The sequence below is a fragment of the Ischnura elegans genome, chromosome 10 (assembly GCF_921293095.1).
Source record: "Ischnura elegans chromosome 10, ioIscEleg1.1, whole genome shotgun sequence".
Lineage (NCBI taxonomy): Eukaryota > Metazoa > Arthropoda > Insecta > Odonata > Coenagrionidae > Ischnura > Ischnura elegans.
In genome coordinates, this window is record NC_060255.1 from 28,562,050 (window position 1) to 28,580,907 (window position 18,858).

Genomic DNA, 18,858 nt, shown 5'->3' on the forward strand with positions numbered 1-18,858 from the left:
AATATATGCCTTGCAAGAAAATTATGGCTATGAAAAGAATAAAAATTGTTGGACATTGGCCCCTTAGGCACCTTCTTTGTATTTCAATAACAGGGTATGACGGTTTAGTAATTTAAATTCGTAAATATCTCAAAAATCCAGAACGCCACGGATAAAAAAAGTCAACGTAGTTGCTTAAATATTCACCACCAGGGGAAAAATGGTTCTGTGAAAATTTGAAGAAAAAAGGAATTAAAAAGTGATGTATACACCAAACTATACGACCACTAAAGAAAGAATCATATAAATATATTTTTTCCAATTTTAATATATTCAGTGAATTACCTTTTTCTTTTATATGGTGCGGTATTAAGTTTTTAGATGGTCGGGAAAACTGGTAAGTGAGAAGTGTGATTTGCTCATGTTTTCTTTGTAATTGGTTTTTGCCGTTAAGAAATACGGTTAAAGGATTTTTTTTAAAAGAATAACAAAGAAAATTAGTACTAAGCCTCAATTGAGTTATTTTAGAACATAATGGATGCGCAAATGACAACACAACTCTCAATTTCCGTCGCCAAGGGTGGTCGTGACGCATTGAATCATCCGACTTCACGCTCGGGAATTGTCGCGGTGATAGAGAGTGTGAAACCGCGTGGGAGTGATTGCACAATCCTCTGTCCCGTGGTATCTCAAATTAGGTTATCGCTGGCGCATGCTGCGTGCCACATCATGTCAGCTTCGCGAATTCCACAGGGAACTTGCCGTCGTGCTTGCCACAAATTTATCCTCGGTTATTTATCCTCGGTTAATACATCTATGTGTAGATATTGTCTCATTGATAATGGTTGCTTTTCACTTCCCTATAGCGAAAAGAAAAATTGAATGCAAAAATACTAAAAAATTACTAGTATGGACTTGATTTTTAATAAATAATTGAAGTATCTTTATAATTTAATTCCTGATGTTAAGAGAAGACTTATATTTAAAAAAAACATGTAGGCCTAAAAATATGCTTAAAGTGAAATCATGTTTGTTAGCTTTAAATATTTTTTAAATGCTTTTACAGTTCCCTTTGCTAAAAAAAAACAGTAAAGAAATTGTAGCCATGTCTGCATGAAAATTTCGACATCAGTTTACACAACTTTCAAACAAATGTTGCCTAAGTTTTTCAATAAGTATTACTAATGATATGGATTAGAGATTGGAATTTATGTAATTGTTGCTTTCTTACTCCTGGATATTATCGTTCATGCTTTCTTACTAGTATGGACAATAATTCCTATCAATTAAAAAAAGCTATTGCAATAAAAACGGTTTTGATGATCAAGCACCCGCTTTCTATTATTTAGGATTTCAATATTTGATGATTCGATTTTTAATGTTAGTATTTGACAAAATGTTTCTGTTCTTTTATCCGTCGGAAGCATTAGCACATCAGACATCAAGCCAAGGAGTTGCCCTCCCGTCACGAATGCCTCCATAATAAGCAGTTTTGTGGTCAGTGATACATCTTATGCCGCTACTTTATTTTGAACTTAAACAGTCCACTCATTTCTTGTAATCCGCATAATGTCATTATTTATCATGTAATATCATTACCTATCGTTGATAGAAAGAGAGAAAAGTTGTTTATTGTTATAAATGTGGTGAATTGGTAGATTGTTTTAAGTAAGTTGAGAGGAATCCTGTTTGCGAGATGAATTCCTCTTGTGAAAGTCTTCAAGTTTCAAGCAAAGCGTGAATCTTGTAATCGAAATGGGAAATTTTTTGATAATGACTCAAAATTATGTACCTTGTATGAATCAGAGCTACAATGCCGCTACTAAGTGAATGTATTCTATTTAATTGATAGTGGTGGACAATACTTTATGGAGTTCCGTTATTATCACGAAATTTTATTTTATTATATTATTGTATTTCATCAGAGTTTGAAAATTTCGTCAAGCATTTAGTACGAATTTACAGGTCTTTGAAATGTAATTGAACTAGAAGAACGTATTTCGATACTGTATGACTATTTAATCAGTATAATTTGAGTTACCTGTTGAGAAATCATCATTATAGACATAAATATCCTGTTCCATTAATACAAAGGTCTATTTATTTTTTATAGATACATGCGATTCTTTTTACAATTGAAAATAATGCTTTCTTTGCATTCGTTTGCCACTTATAAAAACTAGGCATTTTATTAAATGTATTTATTTATTAAATGTACTTTCACCTTAACGCAAAAGTATGCTTGTTTTGTTAACAGTATCTATAGTAAGCGAGATAAAAAAATATTCCTAACTTATATTTATATTTAAGTTTGACACTTCCTGTTTTTGGTCAATATAAAAAGGAATTGTAAAAGTAAGAGGTCGTATTTACTCTTATTCCCGGATAGTAGAGAAAAATTTAGAAATTGGTCTGTAAATGTTAGTGTTTACTAGATAATTTAGCTTAAATAAGATGACCTGAGATACGACGATAGCTTACAGCATCGGAATTGCACGACTTTAAGGGCGCAGAAAAGAACTTAGGTCGAACAATCGACGAGATTGCATCACCCAGGGCACTGTCTCAAATCATGCTCCGCTTTGCGTTTGTTTTTTATATTATTCTCCTCCGACACTTGGGATGCGGGAAGGGCGAAAGCTCCAAAGCGTACTCTTTTTTATTCAGGGAATGAAACTTCAACTGTCACCTGTTTAAACGATCGTAAGACTTACGACCATCGTCCCATTTATTTTATTATTGGAATCGTTCCAGTTTTATTTCACCCGAGCTTAAAAGAAAAAGAGAGAATGCAAGTAATATTACGGAGAAACACTGCTGACAGGGTTTCTCTCTTGTTTCAGTACCTAGTTTTACTTTCAGTACCCACGAGATTGCATGCCTCCGGGATCTGTATTGGTGGTTGAAGCCGTGAGTTCGGGTTTTCTGGTAATAAAGGCCGGCATGGTTACGATAGATAAGCGAATTATCTGGCATTCACTTTTTTTTACCCCTTTACAATGGGCTGGTTTACTAACGTTATTTTATGGGCGATTGTGATTGAGTTAAAAAAAATAGACCTGTAATTTGTTTACCGTGTCTCTTTTACTCATGGGTAAAGTGCCTGTCCCCGATGTGGTCCGTCGTTTTTTTCATTCTTGATAGCGATATCTTCCTTAGGGAATGATTCTTCCTATTCGAATTGATATACCAAAACTCTGACGTCAATACTTGTAAGCGTCATGAATAATGGGCGGTCAATTTTGTTTTAAATGAAAGAGAGAATGGATAAGAGAGGATATTTTATTCATTACTTATATTTCACGTTTATCTTCCGAATTCATGTAGTGAATTGCGATATTGGGTCTGATTAGGAGTGAACAACCTCATTTCAATTTGAAATGTTCAAACCGTAACTCGAATCTCACCAAGGGTCAGTGCTGGTGTAGTGAGTAGAGTGTTAGATTCCGACGATTGGGGTCCCGGTACAAATTCTGCCGGTGATGGTGGTGGAAAATTTACAAAATATCTACTTACCTTTACGGCGAAACTCGGGGTCGGCAATAGCTTCCTCCTATCGAAACGCCCTGAAGAGATCACAGCTTTACGTGACATACTGTAAAAATCACGTACTATTTGACAAATGGAATGCTTCAACTCAAATGCTCTCCACAGACCATTCACGCAGGGATCGGGGATTCTCTGAAACTTTTGTACCACCAACGCCAGGGGTATCCGTGTCCGGGCCCCGAACTGTCGGAAGCTAACACTCTACTTACTACAGCAGCCCTGATACTTGGTTAGATTTGAGGGACGGTGTTGGCATTTCAAGGTGAAATGAGGTTGTTCACTCACAATCAGACCCAAAATCGCAATTCAGTACAAGAATTCAGTCGATGAACGTGAAATACAGTGGAACTTGGTTATAACGTCATCAAAGGGACCAGAAGAGTTTTAACGTTATATCCGAGTGACGTTATAAAAAAAGCAGCCTTAAAGCTGAGTGACACCACAACTTAACATTGCACAAACAAAACACAACTAACGACGTGTAAAACAACTGTCAACATATGCGATGCTCACACGGAGGTAGGTAGTGATGTGACTGATGATCTACCGTAACTAACGAAACAAACAATACAATACAGTGTGCCTGTGTCAGTGACCTTGGAAAATGTAGGGTTGGGAAGGGATAAAACCCAGGTATGCGGGACCGCACCCGCTCCCTCCAGACACCAATTAAACAAAAGAGTTGCATCCCGTCACCTGCTCAACGTCCATCTTGTGACCTGTTTTTACTTTTGATGTTTCTACACATATTTTCTATGAGCTTTGGGACATAATACAATCACACTACCACTTTTGCAACCTAAGAACAGCAAAATTTTTGACGCTATACCCGAGCGTCGCAATATTTGTTGACGATATAAACGGGTTTTCGTAAAACATAAAATGTTCAATTTTGGCTGGTCTGTATAAAATGTGACGTTAAACCCGAATTGACGTTACAGCCAATGACGTTATAACCAAGTTCCACTGTATAAGTAATGGACGAAAAATCTATCAGTGATACCTACCATCTTGCCTTCAGACCTATCCTTCAAGCCCAGTTTATCACAATCTCCCCCTGCTTCTTCAAAACACTTCATATTTTTGCTTCATCAGTGCCGAAGCCGTCTTTTAGTTTTTTCCTTTGTCCAAATAACCCGGGGACTTCCATTTTTCTCTTTCTCCACCTCTCCGTGTCTTCTTTCCAGGAGACTTTCGCTCCTCCGTTTTGTATTCCTTCCCCTGTATTCGCACTGTCCGGAAACGTAATCCGCTTCATCCCATCTCTCCTGTTCCCCCACCCAAGTTTCTCCTCCTCCTCCAATCTCCGCGATGATTCTCTCGAAGTCTCTCCCTTGCGATGTGCCCCACAAGTCTCACTCTTTTTTTTTTCTTTCGCCAGGCTTATCCCTCCCATGAACCATGAACCTTCCCCCCTCCCTCCTTTAACCTCCACGACAATCGCCTTATATCTCTCAAAGACGAAAGAAAGAAAGGAGGAGAAAACACGATGACAAGAAATCTAGGAAACAAAGTTATGGCGTCCCTCCACGCGACACTCCTGCCGTTTTGCGCCCCCTTCCGGGGGGGGAACGAAATAAAAGAAAGAAGCACGCCGCGTCCCCCGTCAGTTCCCATCTTTCTCCAAAAGAGAGAGAGAGAACAACTACTTCTTTATTTCGTTCTTCAACTTTTTGCTCCTCTTCTTTCATATCCTCCCACTATGCTCCCTGTTCCATACCCTGCCCATATCTTAATGTCTGCTCCTGTTTTTACAAGCGGCAATCCCCCCTCTCTCTCACTCTACGTATTCCTTAACAGTTTTCCTCTGAGAGGTGTTGGAAGGTAGGTAGGTGGAGAAAGGGTCAGGGGGATATAAGGTGTTGGGAAGCTTAACTCCTTTCCTCAAATGTCATGACAAATAAATCCCTTCTAGTTTCCCTGGGCGTCCTTTCTCAGTGGATGCTGCTTTCCCTTGTGTGTTGTCCCTCCGAGTGACTTCTCTTAACTCGTTTTGGATAAGTGTTTGATGAACTTGAGACGGTCGAATGGAGAGGATCAAGGAAAATAAAAGCGATAAAAGGTGTCTTCGTCGGTCGTCTGCTCTTCCTTTACTCCCCCATGTCGTGTCATCACCTCGTTTGGCAGAGACTGTAATCCATTTTCACGTGTTGCTTTATTCCATAGCCCCATAAAAAAAGAATGGAGTTAAGGGTATTGCTCCAAGTGAAGGGGTCGTTAAGTAGATGTTCTGTTGGTGCCGCATTCGAATTATTTGAAATGTAAACTTCTTCCATGCGCCGTGACATATCCGTTAAGGTTATTTGCTGATTCTTATGACGATTTTTTATGTATTTAATGTTACGATAATTTTTCATGATTAAATGCCTATCCGTGCTTGAATTCAATTCGCTAGTGCCCGTAAATATGAATACAACATTGGTTAAGGGGACGCTTGAGTGTGTCATACGATTTGAATCTCTAATGAAGTTAGTGTGGACTTGGCGTATTCGAAACATAGTAATAACCTTTAAAATGTATCTTTATTTTCATTTTGATTTTTTTTAATGTCAACGACTGCGGATTTTTTTCTTCCGAATCAAATTGATAAGGTTACCTTTCAGCTCAAGAAGGCATATGCAGATGAATCTCTAAACTGTATTTCAATTTTACTGTTAGAATATTTTTGACGGTTTGATAATATCAATTCAGTGGAGGTTAATATAAGAAATGTGCGATATGGAGGTAGTGTTTCGCATATATTTTACACGTCAAGAAACTTAATGGTTCATTTACCGCCGAGAATTGGATTGGGCTTGGGCAACGCATGATACATTTTCGAACTTTGAGAACACTATATTTTGTTGCTACATTCCTGCCCATCACTGCAAAGAAAGAGATAATACAGAAAGAATTTCGTAGGACTCGATCCCAGCACCCTGGGAGTGGCTGTTTAGATTTGTACCGAATGATTTCGTCCTCTTCTCGCTTTTCTATACATCTTAAGCCTTATTGTACTATAAATTCCAAAGCAATTGAGGAATTACCTGTCATAAGGTGTTTTAGAATTGAATTTTAAAAATGGTGGAAAATTAATAAAGCATATTTTCTCAGTGGCCCGAAAAACAAATCAACTTGATTCTGTCAACTGTTAGGAAGTGAGATATTACTCTAAGGGTGTGTTATCGATGCTTGAAAGAAGTGTTAAATTTTTGTTTCCTTCTAATAACAATTGGTAATTGTCTTTAGAAAATGATGCGTTATTTTTTTGGACACTGGAATATTAAAAAACATTCCTTGCATTTCTTTGAAAGTGAAAGTTGTGATTGTAGTTTTCTTAGTTAATTATTAAGTAATAAAGCTTATTCCGTGTTGTGATTCATCCCAATGGGATAAAATGGACACTTTCGTGGGTGATGGGAGGCATATAGTAAAAATAGGGGAACAAAAATGGGATAAACGAGGGAAAAATATGTTGAATAAAAGCTTTTGGGCTATGTCGCCGCGTCAATTCTTGGGTGGCCCCATCGTTTCCCGACCGATGCTGGTCGCTTTCTCAAGGCATTCTGGAGTACATCTAGTACCTACGATGATCCTCAGTATAATTGCCATGAGAATTAAGGAACCTGGATAGCGGCGGCAGGTTTAGAAATATTACACATACCGCTTTACGCGGCTTTAGCGCAGGTATGAGGCTTTCAACCGGTTGTGGCTTCTTGGAAGTCCTATCTCCCTCGCGTAGCCATCCTTAATGGACCGCGAGGGCCTAACATGAGAAATCACGAATATTTTTAAAGATTTTTATAGCGAGATATCTACAGATTTTTATAGCGACGAATTTTGTGGATTTGGACTGTGCAGACTAAGAAAATCGATTTATAGAGATTTATGCAGGATAAGTGATTTTTAAGCCTTATTACATGGAATTAATTTTAACCTGTATATTTACAGATGAACGTGCTAAAAATATAAAAATTAAAATAAGGTATTATGGGACTATCCAAGGAAAGGAAATGAAAAGCTAGGTGTATATTTGAATGAAATGAGGTTGGATATTTGGAGTTGGCTAAATGTTGAGACGCTTTTTATATGAGGTAATGGGAGAGATATACTGGATCGAGCGACGTATTGAATAGGTACATAAGATAAAAACCAAATGTGGGCTACGGGGAACATCAATTTACATTTAATTTGGAGAATTAAGTATTCCGATGTTAAAGTAAAAGCATATATCACAATAGGAAATAAGCCTTATAACCTTATAATTAATATAATACGAAAAAATTTTCACTTTCAAAGAAATCCATGCTTTTTGTCGGGCCTTAATTTTTTTAATATTTTAGTGCCAAAAAACAAAACGCATCAGTATCTCTGCCTATAAAATGACGTCATGTATAAAATCTTCCAATATCTTCCTACGTCCTAATAACCTCAACCGTGTTTATAATTGTAATTTCACAGTAACATTTCCTATTACCAGACATCAGTAATCATCTATCGATCCTCCATGCAGCCCAAAAATCAGTTTTTTTCTCTAGGATCTGGGAGATTCTTCTTTTCAAATATTATATGTTGATCATCCAACTCCTTAATCAAATATTTTATTTGTAAATTTAAATGTGTAAGTCATTCATGTAATATTCTCAAAATGTATCAATTAATTATTATTTAATATGGCATTTGAAATTTGGTGAGACTATCCGTGGCATTGACGCTTCAATTTTGAAGGTGTAAAAATATACCAGGAGATTTTGATAAAATAATTGGAAAGCGAAGATGATGCCGTTGTGTTGAAAATGAGGGCTGAATCCATTCAGTGAAGACATTATTTAATACAAAGGCATATTAAATCCATTGAAGCGCAAGCATAAAATTTAGGGTTTATTTATTTTCTATGGATGCCAAATATTTAGTAGGGACTATTATTGAGCCCTCAAACTCAAATATCGTCAATGTATGCATTGGAAATATGAAAGGTTTTTGACAGGCTAATTTAGAGTTACCTCTGGCAAATATTTTTAACGACTACCGTAATTATCATTGTATATGTCATAAATCCTTCAAAAATATAGAGATATTATACTTAAGTTAATTAATTTAAGTTCTTTTACCCACAATAAATTATACTTAATTCTAATATGGGCAGTGTAGTTCATATGTCTGATTGAAAGAGAAATTAGAAGGAAGTGAGTGACTTTGATTGATTTTCAGAGTAACCAACAGATAGAATCCAATATTGCACTCCATCAATTCACATTATTGGTACAATTCTTTATTGAAAGTATACTGAGTGCTGAAGTTAATGCATGGAAAATTTCAGTTGATTCGTTAATTTGCCCAAGTGAGGTCTCATCGATTGGTTAGATTTATAGCCATGCAGGTTAAAAGTAAAAAAACGCGTTGAGAAGATCTCTATTTAATCATGAATTGTCCCATGACATTTAATTTAAACCTGCTTTAACTCTTCATTTAGAAATATGCCAAGCGCTAAAGAGACTTCGCGTAAAGGTTAGTTGTAAATCAAATATCCGCAATGAACCCAGTTCATTGAAAAATCGTCCAATGTGTTTCAATGGCGTAAATGGTGTTTGTTGGGCATATTTGGTGAATTAATAAAACCTTCCTTTGAATTTAATTCACTAGAATATTTGCGATAAGTGGTAAATTTGAAGGATTAAAATTGAATTCTCAATTTTAACATGAAGCATAGAAACAGTAAGCCACTGCAACTTGCCTTATTATCTTTATCTTTTCTACTGTAAGATTAAAATACTTTCTGTTCCACGTATTTTCTGATTCTAATGAAGTTGTCGTCACACCAAAGCATCTTTGTTATTTTTTTATAAATTCGTGTCCTCCTTGATCATGCATCTGAGTCGCAAAATTCATATTTATTTAATCCACATTTAAAATTTAATCTCTGCCACTGAATCTCCCATTTCAGTTGGTTGAAGCAATGGCGATGCATTTATTTGGTATTATCCTTATTTCCACCAATACATAATGACTCATATGACTGTAGTGAAATTATAGAGTTTATCAATTCAGTATCGTTTAGATTGCTTAACCAAGCCTAACAAAATGGCCGATCGAAGTCCGATAAATGGCAATAATTTGTTAATTTTAAATTGTAATGATACAATAGCACGGTCGGTAAATGGAACATTTTTAGATTAAATCATGAATTCACTCCGTGATTTGATGAATCATTGGCATTCAAAGGCTATCGTCGTGCTTCAATGAATTAATGGAAGCTAAGTGAGCGTGCATTGTCGAAAAGTAGGAAATCAGTTTTGCTAACGCAGCTACAATGATATCGACTAGGTTATGTGCATTACCAATAATTTGACATTCGTAATTGCAAAAACAGGTAATATAATTATTTGGACGAGAAAAGGTGAGCAACGCATATTCGCTGAGCGTATGTGATTGTCCGTTTGAATTTAAAATATAATTTTGTTAAAAAACATTAAACCTTAAAAATCCTAATGCGATATAATTTGATTCTATGTGTAGTAATTGCAAGATGATAAATTCGTTCTTGAAGCGTTTTACTTCATTTTCCTCAATCGGAAATGTGGTTAGCGGAGGTTATTTTCATATCCACAGAATTAATTCGCTATTGATTCAAAACACTTCAGGTGTTTGTATTCTATAATTCTTTATCTGTTATTGGCACCGAAATGACTCAGTCCTCGACCGCTTAGAAAGATTTAATTTAAAAAGTTTTTGTCGACAATGGCTTCCACCGTACATTTTCCATGGCAGCCATCCTCTTTCCTCGACTGCCTTTTTGTATGTCACATAATGCTCTTTTATAGAGGGCGTAAATGCTGCGGGGTGGCTTAGCAGCGAGAGCACCTGGATACATAAACCCAAGTCCTTCAAACTCACCCTTCCAAATGCTGGGTGAATCATTCGGAGGCTCACGAAGAATTCCTCGTAATGTGGGGAAGTGAAATAGTCTCCCTACCCAGAATGTGCAAAAGTCACCCGCCTATGGCTTAGTATGCGGTGAGCTCCGTCCTCACCTACCTAGCCCTAGCACAGCGTCAGAGGTCAACACACGAGGTGTGTTAGAAAAGTAAGGAGACTGATTTTGTACTGACTAAAGTTTTGATTTTTTTAAGCAAAAATGTTATCCCCTTCAAACTGGTTCCCTTAGGCAGCTATGTATCGGCGGAGTCGTTGTTCCCACTCCTGGTAGCAGCGCTGGAAGACTTGAAATGGCATGGATTTTAACTGGTCGGTCACAGTCTTTTGAAAGTTCTCCAGAGTTTCAAAATGACGTCCTTTGAAGACATGTTTCAATATAGGGAAAAGGAAATAATCGCAGGGACTCAAATCAGGTGAATATGGGGGTTTAAGAACAACATCTATGCACTTTGAGCTTAAATATTCACCAATGGAAATAGCCGTGTGACACCGGGAATTGTCATGGCGAAGCATCCACTTGTCTGGACATGAATGACTCTTGGCAGTAATTTTTAGCATCTTCAACTCGTCCGTCAAAATTTGATGCACGGTTAAAGTGTTTACATTAAACTGTTCACTCATCATCCTAAATATTATACGACGGTTTGAGATCGCAAGAGCCCTCACACTTTCAACGTTTTCGTTAGTTTTTGAAGTTGAAGTTCCTCCTGAGCGAGGTTCATCTTCAACGTGTTCTCGGCCTTCCAAAAATGATTTGCGCCAGCGGAAAACTTTTCTCTTGAAGAGCTATGTTCCCCACAGGCCAGTTTCAACTTTTCAAAAGTCATACTCGCGGATTCACTAACTTTAACACAATACTTTATCGCACAACGTTTCTCTAAATCGCGATGCTCCATTTTTGTAACACACAACAAAAACACAACTTCACTGATGGCGCTGTCAAAATTATTGAGTTAGCTGTATGGAGTTGAAACTCGTACTGAGGAAGTGAATGAGATGAACAAATCGGTCTATCACAGGACGGTAGACACAACGTTGCCAGTTCGCCCGCAGTATCGCCAGTCTCATTGCTTTTCTCACACACCTTGTAACTTAGGATATTTTTCCCTTAGTTATTTCACAGTTATTTTTCACAACTACGGTATGTCCTTTTTTGAATTATAATAAAAAACGACTCAGACCCCTTCAGGGCGTTTAATTTCCGCGAAAATATCGAGTTAGTTCTGCAAGGAATCTAATGAATCATTATTAATCTGACTACTGGATAATTTATCTTAATAGTGACAGGAAAGCAACTTTTTGTTTTGATATTGCTGAGCTAATGTCTGCCATGCATTTCGTAGAAGTATGAAATAATAATTAAAATTGAAACCAAAGATAATGATTGACCCTTTGAGTTTGAAAAATGGTAATAATGCTATTCAATTCCCGATAATGCCTGAATAAATGGGGCTCGTAAATGAAAATATTTCTTAAAATTGGCCATATTTCCATTTAAGGGCGGCATACTGACTGTCGGTGGACGCGCTGAGGGAGTGATAGTAGGTTGGCCCTCCCGAATAGTTGCAGCAGATTCCTTCGTAAATTGCCTCGCGATTTCATTGATTTTATGATTGCGGCATGCTACATGCTCCGCTAATTCGCTTTCAGACGCCAAATTTAAGGCAAATGCCAACTCACGCAATTAGTTCGTCAACGTGATTGAGGACTTCAAATCATCTGAATAAGTCATAGAGCGACTCAGAATAAAGCAGATAATTATTCCCTTTGCGATAAAACCGTATTCGACATCAAGAACAATCGGTTGTCATAATGACTGAATCGCATCTACCTTTCGTAATGACATACTTCCGTTATAACGCACGTATAGTCTTAAGCCGTCTCCTAAACCCCTTTCCTATTCAATGAGGTATAATGACGTCATTTCAGCAACCTGAAATAATTTTACAAGACAGAAAATTATAAACATTACCTAATTATGAGAGTCGGAGGTAGATAGACACGTTCATACTGAGCGCTTAACGCGTAAGACAGACAATCACCTGAACACATAGCCGTCAAATCAAAATGCAGCAAGTAGACAGCAACTGTTATGCTAAGCAAAACCCTTTTCCAAGGTATGCAAGTATGCCATAAGGGAAATTCATCATGATATAGACAAATACGATAGATTCGGCTCCGGAGGACCGAAAGTAATTACTTCTCTTCTCGCCTAGGATTGGGTTAAATTTAGAGGAATGATTATTTTGAATTAAAATAAGAAAGTATTTGAGTAGACTGTATAATTCTTTGCCCAAAGGATTAGGTCACGTACCAATAAAGGTTATGTGACGGCGATCTGAGTCATATTCCTACGTGCTAAGTTCGCGGCTTTCAGCTCTTAACTGCCAAAGCTAACATGGCTAAAATGCACGCAAACATGCAAAATGCTATGAAAGCATAAAAAGAAAACTGCCACTAGGTGGTGAGGCATGCATTGCCCTCTTTTGGCCATAGCGAAAAAAACACATTATTGACGTGATTACGAAACAACACCCTACAATTCGTGATCCTCAAAATTGCCGACGATTTTGTTTCCTTCGCCGCCCTGTTGCAGAAATGTGTCCGACGCAAAAATTGATCTCATTAGACAAAATAAAAATATTAAAAAAGTCGCAAGAAATGCGAGGAGGTGGGATAAATTCGGATGGCATAACGGAGAGAACTATCGCTGACGGGTGCGAAAAGGAAAGGGGTGTAAGGTCCTTTGGAGTGGAGTCGGACGGAGCGATATTCGAGAGGCGAGCGCGGGTAGAGCAGGGGGTGGAAGGGGGTGCATTACTTGAGGGTTTGGGGGGTGGTTGGCGGGGTACCGATGGAGGAAGTAGTAGGAGGAGGTGGCGGAAGAAAAACCCATTCCCAGGAGACCCGTTCGGATCCCCACCTCAGGGACCAGAGAAGCACCTTGGCCAGGAATCTCAAAAGGAGCGAATTTCTTTTATACAAAATTCGGAACGCTGTACACGTAACGGACCGAGGGAGGAAGAAGAACTCTAGTGGGGGCAGGGAGAGGGAGGGTGGGGAGAAAATCGGGGGTGTGAGATAGGGTTTAGTAGGGGCTGGCGTAGGGTGGTAGCGAGGTTTTCAATGGGTTGAAATGTCAGTGTCGACTCGAGTGAAGGAGTTGGGAGTTAAGAGGGTGGCGGTGATGGGCGGGGGATGCGGGGGGGTAGAACTGAGGTAAGATGGGTCTTGATGTGGGGGCGGTGGCTATCCACCCCTTTCTCTTTCCCTATCTCCTTCATTCCCCCTCCCTCTTTCTCTTTTTTTATCCTCTTTTTCGCACTCTTCCTCCTCTTCCTCCACCTTGGGACGTGGCACAGTCACGTGTCAACTCGACTCCCTTTTGCGTGGAAGGAGGGAAGAAGTTCCGTCTCCCAGATCCAGACCCTTCCCCCCCGCGCGATGTGTCCTCTCGCTTCAACAACCTGCACCCTCGTCCTCCAATGCCTTGGCGCGGCTCCCTGACATCTCCATCAAGGCACTGTTTTAACCGTCAACCCGAATCAGGGAGCTATTCCTTTTCATTTTTTTCTCTCCATCGGATAAATCAAATTACGCCTTTCTCACCTTCTCAGGTCGTATGGCGCTTCTTTTTCTCTCCTCATCGAACTTCCAGCTTCCGTTCCTTTTCTCCCCTCCACGGACTTTATTTTCCCGAAGTGTGGATGTTATATGGATGAAAAATCATCCGCAATCCAGAATCCCACAAAGTTGCAGTATTGTAGATAGGTTTATCCGGAAGGGTTTTTTTTGGGTTGTAACCAGCCCTATCAATAAAAAGCGTAACAAAGTTACTCATCAAATGACAATACGTATGATGTATGAGAAACTGGCGAACTCTTAGCTGCATATACGCCTTGACTGCAGCGGGTTCAGTTTTTATACAAAAATAGTGAACAATATTTAATAAAAATATTTACGTATAATTTATTTATGAACGTAACCATTGTATTTAAAGATTATGAGGGCCGAAATTCGCAGTATTTGGCCGAATAAGGTACAATTACGTTTCAGAAGCATTTTTGGTAGACTTTATGTAATGCACAAAAAAGCGCTTTGTGCTCTATATTAATACTTTCGACCCCTAGTTTCGTTTATTCAGTCACCTTGGGGCAATATGGATAAACATGACACCGTGAGAATGCCTTCCGTCTGGCAATGTCGCCTTAACCGGCTGTAAAACTACGTTTTATATGCGTAGTTAACAACAGGCTCAGAATTTCAACTATGTGAGACGTTAGCACACTAGAAACTTAGAGCAGTGATGAGATAGCTTAAAGATATCGTGGAAAGAAGATATTAACATGTTAAGAATCCATTGTAGCGGAAAATGCTCAAACACGGTTTTGTTTGGAGATAAAGATGGTGATCACCATGGCAACCTGCTGAGTTGACGTCAGACGTTATCAGTCCACACTGAGATGAAATTTTCATATTGAAATAAAATTAATATTGACACGGGTCTGCTTCATACATCGTAAAAGTGTAATTATTACAGCGCAAGTCTTATGCGATTAATGCGTCACTAATGAATACTGGTCGAGCGGAAATGATTCGCCTTCATAATTGGTCGATTTACATGGTGCCTTTCAGGGAAATAATAATGAATGCATGTTTACTATGCCCAAGTTGAAAAAGAGGAAAAGAGTAAAGAAAAAAAACATATGTTCTACTGCCGAAAAAATATAATTTCATCAAAATATTTCATGTCAGCGATACAAAAAATATTTTTTTTCGGTTCTAAAGGAATAATAGCGAAGCTTAACAAGAAAAATGTTTTGACTAAAACACAACAAAGTAGCACGATATTAGTAATACAAAAATATTGGTTCACAGAAATCGTAACGGACAATTACCAATATGAATAGAAATTTAGGTAACAACAAAAAGAAAAATGGTACGCAAACTAAAATCCTGGAAGTGCTGAGATAATCGGGACTAGAAGTCTGGGAATTGTCAGGGAAATTAGATCACAGACTTGGAACAACTCCGGAGACGTAACATGAGGATTGGTGTGTTGAAAACACAGAACATTTCTTTCTTCGAGAGTCAAGATTAACGGTTTGTGATCTGCCCAGCCAGGTGGCATGGGGTAGCGCCTTGCTAATTTATAAGAGCTACTTGGCGTTATTGCTACCATGACAATTGCTTGGCTTTATTTCACAAAAAACTTTGATTTTTTCCCACAAAATTCCACTATAAGCTGCTATACCATTGATATAAAGTCAGGGAAATTTACAAAATTCGGAATGGACAAGTCAGGGAAATTGAGAATGGAAATTTGGTATGCACCCTCATTGTGCAAGCTCGTGAGATACGAGTTCAAGACTTCAGCAAATTCAGTGAGGTCGATTTTACCTTTCACTTCGGGAATACACCTCTTTTCGATTAACCTCGGGCTGGGGTCTGCTATTGTTTCCTAACTATTATATTATTTGCAAATCTTTCCTCCCCGTTAACCTTTCCTTCCTGTTTTTCGACTTTTCGTTCTCTCTCTCTCCTTCTTTTTCTCCTTTCCGGGAAATGTCTTCCAGCCACGGCGTGGGAGAGAAAGGGCTCTGGTAGGCAGGTGAGTGGGGAGAAAAATTTTCGTAGGCGTTCGTTGGCCGGGTGGGCGGGGATCGGTAAGCGAACTGTTGATAAGGAGTGGGATAGTTGGGAGGAGGTTTTATGAGATGGCTGAGAGGGGATGTGTGCTTTGGTAAGGGCGAGCGCGGAGGCGGCCGAGGGCCAAAAGGTGGACGGACACTTGGGGGTCGGGGCAGCGAGAGGTCAGGAGGGCGTGGGGATCGTCGGGGTCTTCCTCATTTTGGCGTCAAAGTGCGAAGCACGTGGGGAAGAGAGAGATGGGCCAGGGTGGTGAGAGGAAAATGGAGTGAAGGCGGCCGAGAGGGAAATTTTGGAGAGGGCGGAAGGGTAGGTGGCGAAAAAGTAATTAAAGAGGAATGGCGAGGTGATAAGGTGGGGTGCGCAATTCACCCCGTCTGATCACGCGTGCACAAGAACATTATTGTACTGTGAGGAGAATATAACGAAGCAATCTACTGTGCGTATGGAAAACGAGCCTTTTTTGTGAATGATAAACAAAAATATCGTAATGCCCACTAATTTTATTTTAAAGCTCACAACACTTGTTTCGATTGCCTTGCAATCATCATCAGGTACTGATTACATCATCAGTACCTAATGATGGTTGCAAGTCAATCGAAATACGTGTTGTGAGTTCTTAAGTAAAATAAGTGAGCAGTACGATATCTTTGTTTATCATCAGATATGGCGTTCCACAATATCTTTCGAGAAGATGCTGACTTTTTTATGAAGCATATACCCACCGACCATGTCTCTGATTTTAACTTTCATTCATCTCTCTCTCGCTCAGTGGCTCGACCCAAGGGTTAGTTTGCGTAGAGGTGAGGGTAGGGCTCGACCGAGACTTAGCAACAGGGGTGTCCATCTGTTTGTGAGCCCACAATTTATGTGAAGCAGCTATTGCAATGGCCTCCAAAGTCTACTCTATCAATAGCTGAAAGTAATTTATAAATAAACCTTTTCGAGAGGGTGTAATGCAGGTGGCGAATAAGTAATTAAAGAGGAATGACGAGGTGTTAAGTTTGGGTACGCAACTCACCCCATCTAATCACGCGTGCTAAATAATTTAATAATAATAATTGTAAGGTTTATTGTTCTTGGGAATTGTGAAATTAGAAAATATTTGGAATATACCGTAAAACAAAGCTCATAATGCAAATATCAAAGAATTTATAATGGGAAAATATAGGGATGGGCGCAAACATTGCAATGAAAATAATAAAAAAAATGAAATAGAAGAAGTAACAAAAGAGATTATATTCTTTCAAGGGTTTGTAGATATCGAAAAAATCTTTCCTTGAAAACAGACAGAGACAGAATCTTTTCCTCTGTTCCATAATCGTGCCCCGAAAGCAGAGAAAGATTTCTGATTAGTGGTTGTTCTGTGTTTGGCGGTGGTGAGAAAATCAGGAGCCATTCTAGTCAAAATGTTGAACTTATTATTTCTGACAGAAAACAATTGCTTTTGGTAAATAGGTTGTTTATGTTTAAAAAGAGAGCAGAGGGTTGTACCAAGCAATTGATATATCTTGGTTTTTGCCTTCAGCCATGCAAGACGGGTGAAATAAGGGGAAATATAACCATCCTTATTTAGGTTTAAAATAAACCTATCTTACATATTTAATTGGCGTTGAAGCTTAGAATTGTGCTCTTCAGTTAAATCCTGATCGACCAGACAGCAATAATTAATTTGAGGGAAAATTAGTGTAGACACTAGATGCTCGCGAATATGAGGTGGCAGGAGGTCTTTTTGGCTTTGAAGCTGGTAGAAGATCACACTACCTGTAATACACACAGCTTGTGCATGATTCTGCCAAGACAAGTTACATACCCAGGTTTTTAGCAGTTTTTTAATTATTTTTTTGGGGAGCATATGGTGGAGCTTTTTTTTGCGAATCATATACCCAACGATCATGTCCAGGATTTTATATTTCATTCATTTCAAACACACTCAGTGACTCGCGAGAAGGTTGTTTGGGTATAGGTGAGAGTAGAGATCGACCGAGACTAAGATATATGCTTGTTCATCTGTGTGCTAGCCCATAATTTATATGAAGCAGCTATTAAAAATGGTCTCCAAAGCCTATATTGTCAATAAATAAAAGTAGTACATGAATAAAAATAGTAATGAATTATGCCATTCCTCAATAATCGCAAGCAAAATAGATGTATTTCACTTCTATTACTCAAGAAATTCTGTAAAAACCAATTAGGTATTTGCATTAAAAGTCTGTGCTCTGAAGGACATGTCCTCGTTGCCTGTAATTTGTTCTTATCTCTCTATATCTATTCACTCAGTGACTCAACCAGAAGGTTGCTGGGCAGGTGAGATTTGATCTCACCCAAAACTAAGCCTCAAGCATGTGAATTTTGCGTATTCAGAGTTAGGGGTATCAGTCCTTTTCCCTCGGCCACTTCGCACCTAAGGAATTTGGTTTGGGAAAGTCTGAAGACATCATCTGCGATTATAAACTGGGACCTATCGATCAGCATCCCAATGATTTACCAATTACAGTGACATGTTCCCTCATGTATTACGATATAGTTAAAAGGGTTTGAAATGGGATTTTGATAAAACTTGACGAAAAACGAGCTTTTAGGATGCATTATGCAATGTTTGGACAATATTTAACTTTTTCATTTAAACAGGGTTCTTTTAGATTATTTACATGTGCAAAGGATTCCTGCGCTCCTTTCAGTATATCACATTCCCGTCATCGTCTTCAGAGATGTTCGAGGTATCGGTGAAAGAAATGCATCCATGAGTTCTATTTTTTGTGGAGC